Genomic DNA, 12,668 nt, shown 5'->3' with positions numbered 1-12,668 from the left:
TATAAAATTAGAGAATTCTTAGATCTAAGATCCTATTACATGATTATTATATGATATTAAATCAAAAATTAAAATATAAAGAGCAAGAACTACATGTTGATCATATCAACATGTTTCTATACTACACTAATGTATGTAAAATATAATAGATCAGATCTATTACCTTACAAGTTAGACATTCTAACTTTGCTGATCCAGGCTTGAGGATGATGTTGCAAGCCGCACATATGTCCGGCCTCTAAGAGTCATCCACACGAGCCCAAGAATCACGATCAGAAGTCCTGGTCCAGGAAATCAGCACAGTATGCTAGTACTACACTGATCCTTCTTCGATGGTCGATCAGATGCCTCCTTCTTCTTGATTAGGACTCTTCCAAAGATGAGAAATAGGAGAAGAAGTTTTAGATCTGAGACACTCTCAGAAAACTCAAGATGGAGGAAGGAAAGAGGTGAACACAGCAATCCTAGAAGAAGATCCTCTTCTTCTTCTCTTTGCTCTCACCTAGACACCTAGTCTTGTGTCTATTGTATATCCATGCCCCAACCTTCTTTCTCCCTGATTTTTGCACACCCCAAAGATTCCTCTTTTCTCTATTTTTTATAAAAATTTTATAAAAAAATTCATTTTAAATAGAAAGATATGATAGAGTCCTTGTCTAGGTCAAATACCTAGTCAAGGATTATTCAAACATGGCAAGACAAGGGGCGCCCATTTCTTTTTGTGCATGGACCATTAGCAAAAAGTGCATATTATGTGCCATAAAAGCCATAAAAATCTTAAAAAAAATTTGGATAAAATCAATGCCATAAAGAAAGAGTTTTGATTTCCTAAAACTCTATCCCATAGAATTTGAAATCTAAACTAATTCTTACTTTGACTTGATCCACAACCACTTTCCATGTAAAAGAGAGAGAGAAAAGTTTTGGGCATGTATGAAGACCTAGGAGAGAAGTTTTGTCACACAAAATAAGAGAGAGTGGGCGTGGGATAAGAGAGAGTGGGCGTGAGGGCTAAATTGGTGCAAGGTGGAATCCTAGTCTTACTAGGATTCAATCTATGTCTTGTTCCAATCTGGTTTCTCAAACCAAAACTAAATCAACCTAATTAAAATAGGTCTTAACCCAATTAAGAATCTAATTTAATCAAATTAAATTAGATTTAAATTTAATTTAATTTTTTAATCAAATTAGAAATTAGGTTGACCCAAGTCCTATTTGAACTAGGACTAGTTTTTTCTTGCACTTGGCTTATCCAATAAACCAATTGGACTTGATCCAATCAAGTCCAAACTAAATATAATTAAATTATATTTAATTAGACTTAATCTCAGCCCTTTGACTTAATCAAATTAAGTCAATTAGCAATCAAATTGCTAATCGATCCTCCTGCAACACTTGCACTAGATTATATGTCAATCGTATTGATCGTTTAATCCTAGAACGATTCTTAATCGTTGATCAACCATCCGATCGGACCATGAACTCTAATGTGTGTGACCTCATAGGTCTGAACCTAAGTTGGTAGTATTGGAATAAATTTTTGTACCAATCAAAGTGACCATCTAGCAATGGTACCCAACGGTCGGATAGGTCGAATGTGTAGAACAACATCTTTAGAACCCATATGGATATAGTTTCCATATAATTCATCCCCTTGGCCAAAATACTCATAGGACACCTCAGAGTTCAACTGTCAACTCTGATCAGATTGTCCACATTATATTTTAAAATATTAAATCCATCTGATGGATTATCCTAGTCAAGATTTTGCTAAATTGAAATACAGTGACTTATTCTTCTCCAACTCTTGGAGTGGTCAATCCCATCTCGATCACACTCTAACTTCACAAATACTTGACTGTGTCCAGAAGCCTTCCATCACTGAATTAGAAATTCAGTTAGTTAAGTACTAAAGCACTGTGAGTTGCTTGTAAGTCACTGAGGCGATCTCAGGTCTAAGGGATATTTATACCTATATCCCATCAGAGATATTTTCGACAGCAGAATGCTCTGGAGTTGGTCACGTTCAATGATGATGTATCCTTACATCTCATCTGTATGCCATACCAGTGTCTCCATACTCTTTGATTAAGAGGACAATCAAGCTATATGGCCTACAGTGACCTATGCTCGATAGAAGCTGTCATCCTTATTAACAATCTATCATTTGGTCGTGAACAGTTTTAAGGACTAATCGATAAATTCTCTCTTTATCGAACCTAAATAGTTCTAAGGACTTCATCACAACAATGGAGTTCATTAAAAGATAAAAATTTATGATAAAAATACCAAAAATATATTTTATTTATTAACAAATCAATTACAACACAAGGTTGCTCAACCATCAACAGCTTGACGATTGGCTTTTGGGATATATTTTTCAACAACTCCCACTTATCCTAAAGCCACTCGACACAATATCTAATATCCATCTTCGACTTGTGGTTGTCGAACTCCTTTATTGCCAGGGCTTTAGTGAAGGGGTCAGCCAAGTTTTCCATTCCGTCGATCTTCTGAAGGTCGATGTCACCTCAATCCATGATCTCTCGGACCAGGTGGAAGCAGTGCAAAATGTGCTTCGTCTGCTGGTGTGCTTTGGATTCCTTCGCCTGAGCTATGGCACCAGTGCTGTCTCAGTAGAGCAAGATCGGACCATCGAGGGAGGGTGCTACTCCGAGCTCGGTAATGAATTTTCTCAACCACACAGCTTCCTTCGCAGCATCCGATGCTGCGATGTACTCCGCCTCACAAATAGAGTCTGCCATAGTATGCTGCTTGGAACTCTTCCAGCAGATGGCTCCACCATTCAAAGTAAAGATATAACCTAACATGCTTCTGTTGTCATCATGGTCAGATTGAAAGTTGGAGTCTGTGAACCCCACAAGTTTCAGATCTGACTTGCCATAAACCAACCATTGGTCCTTAGTATTTCTCAAATACTTAAGGATGGCTTTAACCACTTTTCAGTGATTTTCTCCAGGATTAGATTGGTATCTACTCACTACTCCTAGTGAGTATGCCACATCTGGCCTTGTACATGTCATGACATACATGATAGATCCCACAATCAAAGCATATGGGACTCTACTCATATACTTTCTCTCTTCACGAGTTGTCAGATAATCCTTCTTAGAAAGAGAAATTTCATGGTCTATCGGTAGATAGTCCTTCTTGAAATTCTCCATGCTGAACTTCTTCAGCACAGTGTCTATGTACGTGGATTGGGATAACCCAAGCATCCTTAACCCCTTCAGGTGGGTCAACCAATGTCCATACATCGTTGACCTTTATGGACTCCATTTTGGATTTCATGGCTTCAAGCCATTTCTTAGAATCAGATCTCTGCATTGCATCCATATAGGTGATCGGATCCTCATCGTTCTCATCGAGTTTGATGGGATCACCGTCCCAAATCAAGAAATCATAGTATCTATCTGACAGATGCGGTACTCTACCAGATTACCTTAATGGTGCAGGTACATTGGGCTCTGAATCTGATCTAATCAAATTTGACTCAGGTTCAGCTATTGGTGTCGGTCCTTCTACCTGTTAAACTTCATCAAGTTCAACCTTAGAGGCAACGGTTCCTTCACCAAGAAACTTCTTTTCTAAAAAGGTTGCCTTAAGACTGACGAATACTTTTTGTTCATCAGTATGGTAGAAAAAATATCCTTTGATCTCTTTAGGGTACCCTATGAATGTGCATTTGTCAGACCTAGGTCCGAGTTTATCTGTAACTAACCGTTTGACATAGGTCGGGCACCTCCAGATCCTAATGTGTGAAAGTACTGACTTATGCCCTATCCATATCTCATATGGAGTCTTAATTATAGACTTACTTAAAACCTTATTTAACAGATAACAGGCCGATTCGAGTGTATATCTCCAGAAGGATATCGACAAGCTGGCAAAATCCATCATGGATTGGATCATATCTAGCAGAGTCTGATTTCTCCTTTCAGACACACTATTATGCTGTGGTGTTCCTGGAGGAGTCTATTGGGAGAGAATCCCATTCTCTCCTAGATATGTGAGAAATTCACCAGAAAGGTATTCCCCTCTTCGATCAGACTGAAGAGTTTTAATACTCTTCCCAGTTTGTTTTTCTACTTCACTTCGGAATCGTTTGAACATTCAAATGAATCTGACTTATGTTTCATCAGATAGATATATCTATATCTGGATAGATCATCCGTGAAAGTGATGAAATAAAAATATCCACCTCTAGCATTTGTGCTTATGGGCCCGCATACATCAGTATGTATTAGGCCCCAGAGCTCAGTAGCTCTCTCACTTTTTTCAGTAAAAGGTGACTTGGTCATTTTACAAAGAAGACAAGACTCACAGGTTGGAAGTGATTCACAATCACTGACTTCGAAGATTTCCTCTTGAGTCAACCTGTTTATCCTGTTCTTGTTTACATGACCTAGCCTACAGTGCCATAAGTAGATATCTGATATACTATCTAATCTACGGTGCTTGCTAGTAGAATAGACTCTTATCGGACTTGATCTTTTTGGTCTGGCCCTGCACAGATGTCCCAGCCTGAACTTGCACCTTCTTCACTTTCTTCTTCTTGTTCTTCTTCCCTTTCTCAAAGGGTCAGGAACTAGAAGAAGAACCTCCCACTAAGTTTACTGACTCCTTGTGGAGTTGGTGATTCTTCTCAAAGTTTTGAAGCAACCCCAGTAACCCATGGTAGTTTACTTCAGACTTTGTCATTCTATAATGAGTGAGGAATGAGAGATAAGACTTGGGCAGTAAGTTCTGTATTGCATCTTTTTCGAGCTGCTCATGCAAGGAAAAGCCGAGGTTGCTCAAACGTTCCATCAGCTCGATCATGTACAATACATGATGAGTGACAGAGGCATCATCCCGCATTTTGATGTTGAAGATGGCACAACTAGTCTTGTGCCTCTCCACATCATCGGGTGTGCCAAAGGCATCCTCCAACACTTGAAGCATATTCTTTGACTGAGTCATCTCAAATCTGCGACTGAACTCGTTGCTCATGGTAGCCAGCATGATGCAGCGCACCGTGGTCTGGTCACTGAGCCACTTCTGGTTAGTGTCTCTGACTGTTCCACGTGCATTGGCTATTGGCTCCTCAGGTGCAGGATCTGTTATCACATATAGAATCCGTTCATACCCAGGACTATTTTCAACTTTTGGTACCAGCTACCGAAGTTGGGTCCCACCAACTTATCATTATCCAACAATGATCGGAGCAATAGGAAAGTGGCCATATCTGCATAAAGAAAAATCATAACCTAATTAGTAATTGATTCATTAAACCTAAAGATTTAGACTTTAATCAAAAGGTTTCTCCCACTATTTTATTCGAATTGATAGCCTCTACCTCCAATTCGAGGAATTACGCTAATTTCTTAGTGGGTACTAGAATCCACTTAGACTGCACACAAGCCCAACTTTGGTTGGCCAACCCATGTACATCTTAGGGTAGATTCATAACCAATTATTTCTCTAAATAATTTTTGGTAATTTTAATTTTGTCCCAGTTCCTAATCTATAGGCTTTGGCCTCCACTGAAAAGGTCTGGTTAGGTCCAACCATTAACATGACCATACTTGGCCTATCTAGCCAATGAATGATTAGGCCCAACTTTGGTTGGCTAACCTAACTACCATTTAGAAAGATGCAATCAAGAAATCATATTATGAATGACAATTCCATCAGTCGATAAGCACCAGGCTTTGGGCCTCCAATGATTATCCAACGGATGGACCCATTATCATCTACTTAATGGAAGACTATGATCTAGTTATCACCATAACTATTTCATTTTAAAGATCTAATAATTTTAGAAGATTTAATTGATTTAGAGGAGGAGGTCAGATGAACCAGCTTATCATGATCCTCCCACTGGCTTCACCAAGTCAGCTTAAGGGAGACCATTAAAAGGGCGGGTCTAGGAGCACTTAAATCAGTCACATTGATTTACTTAACTGACATGGGGTAGCTCAAATAGTCAAGTGATCTGATCAAAACATAATTTCACTAAGAGGTCAGATAAGTTCGATCGATGGGAGGATCTACCAAAGCTTGCCTTAGACACCATCAGAAATGGCCAGGTAAGCTGGCTCCCAATTAAAAACCACCGATCTGATTTATCTTAGACACCAATTAGTTTAATTAATTTCGATTAGATCAACCTAATAGTTTGTGCTAGACCGCTTAGCTAAGAATCAAGTCCATTTGGTTCTTGTTAAAGATATAGACTTGACCAACTACAACTATTATAATTGATCTAGAGAATCCTTGACCTAATCTAAGGCAACAATTGATTAGATTTAGTCAATTCTCTAATTAAGTCCATCTTTAATCTAACCTTGGGTCTAACCCAATTAATGGACTTAATTTTCACTAACCCATTAACCCAATGTGTTATGGTTTGTGTCTTAGGTTCTTCAATTCACAATCCTAGAACCTAATCAAACAACTTCTTAATTCTCAATTAAGTTTTGGGCTGAGGGTTGGGGTTTGGCTTTTCGAAAATATTTTCATATTTATAAAATATTTTTACAACATGATTCTACCAACCAAGTTGTATGTTTGATTCATAATCAAAATGCAAGTGAAATAAGCATGAAACTACTTTAGATCTAATCTAAACAGGTTCATGTAATTGAAACAATTTCAACTTTAAACTGCGTAAATTTTCCAGACAAATATATGATGATTCTTTGCACAAAAATTATTAACAAAGAGATTTAATTTTAGATTTAAATATTTTTTAAATCTAATAAATCATAAATTTAATCTAGATCATATCTAATAAATTTATGATTAAAGATAGATCTACATGAACTAAGATAACCTTTGCACTGTAAGAGAAAAATCTTACAGCAGGACAACCTACAGTTCGTGTTTGATCTAAAAATTTTAATTTTAGATTTAACAATCAAATTATAAATTAGATTTAATCTAAAAAATAATCTAAGTATGTATAAATAATCATGTAATAAACAACCTAGGCTCTGATACCAATTGAAGGAACCAAATCTAAGATTTCAGGGTTAGATCTTGAAACTTATTTTATAAATAAAAATTTAGGATTTCATCAGACAGTGAAAGACTAAAATAAATAAAAATTTATTTTATAAAATTAAAGAATTCCTAGATCTAAGATTCTATTACATGATTATTACATGACATTAAATCAAAAATTAAAATATAAAGAGCAAGAACTACATGTTGATCATATCAACATGTTTCTATACTACATCAAATGTATGTAAAATATAATAGATCAGATCTATTACCTTGCAAGTTAGATATTCTAACTTTGTTGATCTAGGCTTGAGGATGATATTGCGAGCCGTACACACGTCCGGCCTCTAGGAGTCATCCATACGAGCCCATGAATCACGATCAAAAGTCCTGGTCTAGGAAATCAGCACAGTATGCTATTACTGCGCTGATCCTTCTTCGATGGTCGATCAGATACCTCCTTCTTCTTGATTAGGAGTCTTTCAAAGATGAGAAGTAGGAGAAAGATTTTTAGATCTAAGACACTCTCAGAAAACTCAAGATGGAGGAAGGCAAGAGGTGAACACAACAACCCTAGAAGAAGACCCTCTTCTTCTTCTCTTTGCTCTCACCTAGACACCTAGTCTTGTGTCTATTGTATCTCCATGCCCCAACCTTCTTTTTCCCAAATTTTTGCATGCCCCAAAGGTCTCTATTTTCTCTATTTTTTATAAAAATTTCATAAAAAAATTCATTTTAAATAGAGAGATATGATAGAGTTCTTATCTAGGTCAAATACCTAGTCAAGGATTATCCAAACATGGCAAAACAAGGGGTGCCCAACTCTTGGGTGCCCCCTCTTTCTTTTTGTGCATGGACCATCAGAAAAGGGCATATATTATGTATCATAAAAATCATAAAATTTTAGAAAAAATTTGGGTAAAATCAATACCATAAGGAAAGAGTTTGGTTTCCTAAAACTCTATCTCATAGAATTTAAAATCCAAACTAATTCCTACTTTGACTTGATCCACAACCACTTTCCATATAATAGAGAAAGAGAGGAAAATTTTGGACATGTGTGAAGACCTGGGAGAGAAGTTTTGTTACACAAAATAAGAGAGAGTGGGCGTGGGGGCAAAATTGGCGCAAGGTGGAATCCTAGTCTTAATAGGATTCAATCTATATCTTGTTCCAATCTGATTTCTCAAATCAAATCAAACCAAAATCAAATCAACCTAATTAAAATTGATCTTAACCCAATTAAGAATCTACTTTAATCATATTAAATTAGATTTAAATTTAATTTAATTTTTTAATCAAATTAGAAATTAGGTTGTCCCAAGTCCTATTTGAACTAGGACTAGTTTTTCCTTACACTTAGCTTATCCAATAAACCACTTAGACTTGCTCCAATCAACCCCAAACTAAATCTAATTAAATCATATTTAATTAGACTTAATCTCAATCCTTTGGCTTAATCAAATTAAGCCAATTACCAATCGAATTGCTAATCGATCCTCCTGCAACACTTGCACTAGGTTAAATGTCAATCGTTTTGATCGTTTAATCCTAAAATGATTCTTAATCATTGATCAACCATCCGATCGGATCATGAAATTTAATGTGTGTGATCTCATAGGTCTGAACCTAAGCCGGTAGCAAGGAATAAATTTTTATACCAATAAAAGTGATCATCTAGCAATGGTACCCAACGGCCGCATAGGTCGAATGTGTAGAACAACATCCTTAGAACCCATGTGGATATAGTTTTCATATAATTCATCTCCTTGACCAAAATACTCATAGGACACCTCAGAGTTCAATTGTTAATTCTGATCAGGTTGTCCACAATGTATTTCAAAATATCAAATTCATCTGATGGATTATCCTGGCCAAGATTTTGCTAAATTGAAAAATAGTGACTCATTCTTCTCCAACTCTTGGAGTGGTCAATCCCATCTTGATCACACTTTGACTTCACAAGTACTTGACTGTGCTCAGAAGCCTTCCATCACTGAATTAGAAATTCAGTTAGTCTAGTACCAAAGCACAGTGAGTTGCTTGCAAGTCACTGAGGCGATCTTAGGTCTAAGGGACACTTACACCTATATCCCTTCAAAGACATTCTCGACAGCAGAATGCTTTGGAGTTGGTCACGTTCAATGATGATGTACCCTTACATCTCACCTGTATGCCATACCAGTGTCTTCACACTCCTTGGTTAAGAGGACAACCAAGTCATATGGCCTACAGCGACCTATGCTCGATAGAAGCTATCATTCTTATTAACAGCCTATCATTTGGTCGTGAATAATTTTAAAGATTATTCAATAAATTCTCTCTTTATCAAACCTAAATAGTCCTAAGGACTTGAGAAGTTGGAGCGCCAAAGGTTGGAGCCCCTTCATCCCATGACACATCTCTTGGTCCCTTATTTATATGAGACCTCCCACATAGCTAGCTACTGTGATTTTGGATTGAAACTAGAGATTAGGGATGTAAAAATCATAAAAAAAATTTGAAAAAAATTTGAGAAAAAGGTAAGAGAAAATTGAGTGGCAAAATTTATAAGAAGGGTGGTGAGAAATTTAGCAAGAGTTGCTTGTGTGCCCTAGGGTTTGATTTTTTCATATGTTGGAGCCAAAAATCAAATCCTAGATTATGAGATATCTAAAGAGTATCTTCTTGGTATGATCCTAGTGGCAAGCTTGGAGGTGACTGGACTTTGATGTGATCGTACCATGAGTTCGAAGCCAGCAGTGTTTCTGAGAAGATAAGGCTGCAGTAGCGCACCGATTTGGAAGGATCTTAGCCAATTTTCGTGTGGATCACCATTGGAGGACTTCTATTTTGGAGTATTGTGGAGAACACCAACATGCCACTTCTTTCTTTTTAGTGAAAGTAAAAATTCTATCTCTTTTGCATGCTTATTTTTGTTTTATCAATATCGGTAAGGTGATTCTAAGGTTTGGATTCTGATTCGATAGTTTTTTTTGATAAAACTATTGATTTGTTTATTTTTAAAATTTTAAAAATCACTTTTTACTGTATGTTTGAAATCCAACAACATACATGTCTCAATATAAAAATTTTAATAATTTTTTTTTATAAATCTATTTACACCCAATAGGTACAATACCTTCAGATAGATCTACTAAGGATCAAACCTGGTTAGAATATATGGAGTCAATTTCTGACTTTATCACTTTCATCCATTTCTCAGAGTCAATATCTAATATTACCTCATCGTAGGTTTTGAGATGATTCTAATGTCTCTATCTCCCACAAGAAATGCTTTTCCTAAATTCTTTGTAAGAATACCTAAGTATCTTTCAGGAGGATGGGAGATCCTACTTGATCTATGAGGTGGAGGAGATACCACATCTACTGGCTCACTACTAGGTTTAGGTTCTTGGACTCGATGCTCTTCAGAGACCTTCCCTTCAAGCTCAATCTTCCTCCCATTGCCTCCATCTTGGATAAACTCTTTTTCTAAGAAGACGGCATGACGGCTCACAATCATATTATGATCCTCAGAAAGATAGAAGTAGTATCCTATAGTTTTCTTAGGATACCCAATAAAATGAGCCCTAAAAGACCTAGCCTCTAACTTGTCCACCTGCTGTCACTTAACATGGGTTGGATATTCTCAAATCTTGAGATATCCAAGAGTTGGTTTCGTACCATGCCATAAGTTGTATGGAGTGGCAGAAACGGATTTAGAAGGAATCCAATTCAAAAGATAAATTGTAGAAAGTAATGCGTGTCCCTAAAAAAATATAGGAAGATCTGTGAAGCTCATCATAGATCGGACCATATCTAATAGGGTCCGATTCTTCCTTTCGGATATCCCATTAAGCTGAGGCATTCTTGTGAAAGAATAGTACCCTACAAGCCAATCGCATGGGGATGGAAAGAGATTTTTTTATATTCTTTTTCTACTCATTTGCATGACATTAGTTATTTTTTATTTATGAGATATTATGTTTTATCATTTGCTGTATAATATTTTTATGATTATGATAAATTTCATAGATTAGGGCAATGATTTTAAGACCATGATGAGATCATGCCAGTAAGATCTAAAATCTTGATAGCCTCAATCTAAAATATTCTCAATCATTAGATCATCGAGTCAGAGATCGATGATACCGATAAAACTGATACATCCTATGTATACTTAATAGAGAGAATGATTGATCTCACAATCACTTATATGGTGACACTAATATAAAGATGTAGGTGCTCATTAGAGAATGAATTCTCTGAACTAACCTGCAGGAAGAACATCTGATGGAGCCTTACAGCATATCAACAGATGGTTCTTCAGTGAGAGTGGTGCATGTGATCCTTTGACCTGAGATCACCATGATACCTTGTGTACATGGATCCTTACTTTGGTTTATTCCTAGCACACCACTTTAAGATATGTGTGGGATATTTCAGATATAGTAAAGTATGCATGGAGGTTGTGAGTGATCAATAAAGAATCGGTCACTCCTTATAGGAGGAGAAAACATTCTATGTGATCTCATAAGATGATGACTCTGAGAGTCTCTAACCAAAGTAGGGATGAACAGTAGTGTTGGGTATAAAATTCCCTCGGTCGAAGTTCTTGACAGGATCGACCCTCTGTACTTTCGACTACTGTTGGTGAACTCTGCCCGGACTCCCACGGGAGCCGGGCTCTGTCCACGACTTCTGCTGCAAGGAAGACTCCGCCCGGACTCCCACGGGAGACGGGCTCCGTCCACGACTTTTGCTGCAAGGAAGACTCTGCCCGGACTCCCACGGGAGCCGGGCTCCGTCCACGACTTCTGCTGCAAGGAAGACTCCGCCCGGACTCCTATGGGAGCCGGGCTCCGTTCGCGACTTCTGCTGCAAGGAAGACTCCACCCGGACTCCTACGGGAGCGGGCTCCATCCACGACTTCTGCTGCAAGGAAGACTCTGCCCGGACTCCCATGGGAGTCGGGCTCCGTCCATGACTTCTGCTGCAAGGAAGACTCCGCCCGGACTCCTACGGGAGTCGGGCTCCGTCTGCGACTTCTGCTGCAAGGAAGACTCCACCCGAACTCCCACGAGAGCCAGGTTCCGTCCATGACTTCTTCTGCAAGGAAGACTCCGCCCGGACTCCCACGGGAGCCGGGCTCCGTCCATAACTTCTGCTGCAAGGAAGACTCTGCCCGGACTCCTACGGGAGCCAGGCTCCGTCCACGACTTCTGCTGCAAGGAAGACTCCGCCCGGACTCCTACGGGAGCCGGGCTCCGTCCACGACTTCTGCTGCTGGTAAGTCTTGTCCGAACTCCTACGGGAGCCGGACTTCACCTTTGATTTCAATTGCAGGAAGACTTTGCCCGGGCTCCTACGGGAGCCGGACTCTGTCTACGACCTCAACTGCAAGTAGACTACGTCCGAACTTCTACGAGAGTCAGACTCCGTCTTCTATTCTGACTGCGAGAAGACCTCGCCCAAACTCCTACGGGTATCGGACCTCGCCACCGACTCCAACCGAACTTCGACCGACAAGTCTGGACCCCCTGACAGGCCGTATTAAAGGCCACGACTCTGCTCCACTCCCCACGACGGACCCTGCGTCTCTCCATTACTCCCTGACAGGTCATATTAATGGCCATGACTCTGCTCCACTCCCTGCGGCGGACCTTGCGTAGATC

Source organism: Elaeis guineensis, chromosome 8 (genome assembly GCF_000442705.2).
Source record: "Elaeis guineensis isolate ETL-2024a chromosome 8, EG11, whole genome shotgun sequence".
NCBI lineage: Eukaryota > Viridiplantae > Streptophyta > Magnoliopsida > Arecales > Arecaceae > Elaeis > Elaeis guineensis.
Note: the sequence above shows the minus strand (reverse complement) of the source record.